This window comes from Apis dorsata, unplaced genomic scaffold, assembly GCF_000469605.1.
Source record: "Apis dorsata unplaced genomic scaffold, Apis dorsata 1.3 scaffold_429, whole genome shotgun sequence".
In the NCBI taxonomy this organism is placed as follows: Eukaryota; Metazoa; Arthropoda; class Insecta; order Hymenoptera; family Apidae; genus Apis; species Apis dorsata.
In genome coordinates, this window is record NW_006263682.1 from 1,312,911 (window position 1) to 1,313,506 (window position 596).

At 49.4% G+C, this 596-nt stretch overlaps 1 long non-coding RNA gene across 1 annotated transcript in view; it reads right to left on the reverse strand.

The window, feature by feature from the left end:
* Window positions 1-341: 341 nt before the first annotated feature.
* LOC116186107 overlaps window positions 342-596 on the reverse strand; it is a 4,468-nt gene continuing 4,213 nt past the window's right edge. The window contains exon 2 of the long non-coding RNA XR_004151051.1: window positions 342-382. This is a non-coding gene — a long non-coding RNA (uncharacterized LOC116186107). The remainder of the gene's footprint in view (window positions 383-596) is intronic.

Genomic DNA, 596 nt, shown 5'->3' on the forward strand with positions numbered 1-596 from the left:
ATCGATGGCCATCTCCTTGCTGATATCTGAAAGATATACAACACGCGAAAGCGCGTGACGAATGAATCGCCTTATTGAGGGTGGGGGGAGGGGGAGAAGGAAGGCTTAAATGTCTCTCGAGTACGATNTCGAGTACGGTTTCGGTTCCGCGCCGCCACTCTTAAAATAACGCGTCTTGTAAATCGGTCAAAAGCGTGCAAAGGCGTGTGCTCCGGCATGGCCGGTATTGTATTACCTTTGACGGAGAGTTCCTTGCCCCCGAAGTTGCAGAGGTACTGCAGCAAAACGTCCTTCCAGTAGCTGCGATACGAGATCAAGCCCAGATCCGACAGAGGTTTTTCGGGGGAGCCAATCTTTTTCTCCACTCTGGTCAATAAGTAACCTGCGCAAAACGTGTATAAACGTTGCATATCATCTATTCGTCTCGCTAGGAATTTGTTCCTACGTGATCGATGAGGGAACGTGGAGGGAAAGAGGTCAATAGACGACAGGTGAAACGTTCACCGATCGATCATCGCGAATATTCTAATCGATCGGACGATGACGTTCTCTCTCTCTCTCTCTCTCTCATCGTCGCGAGCCAATGAATTTCTCCT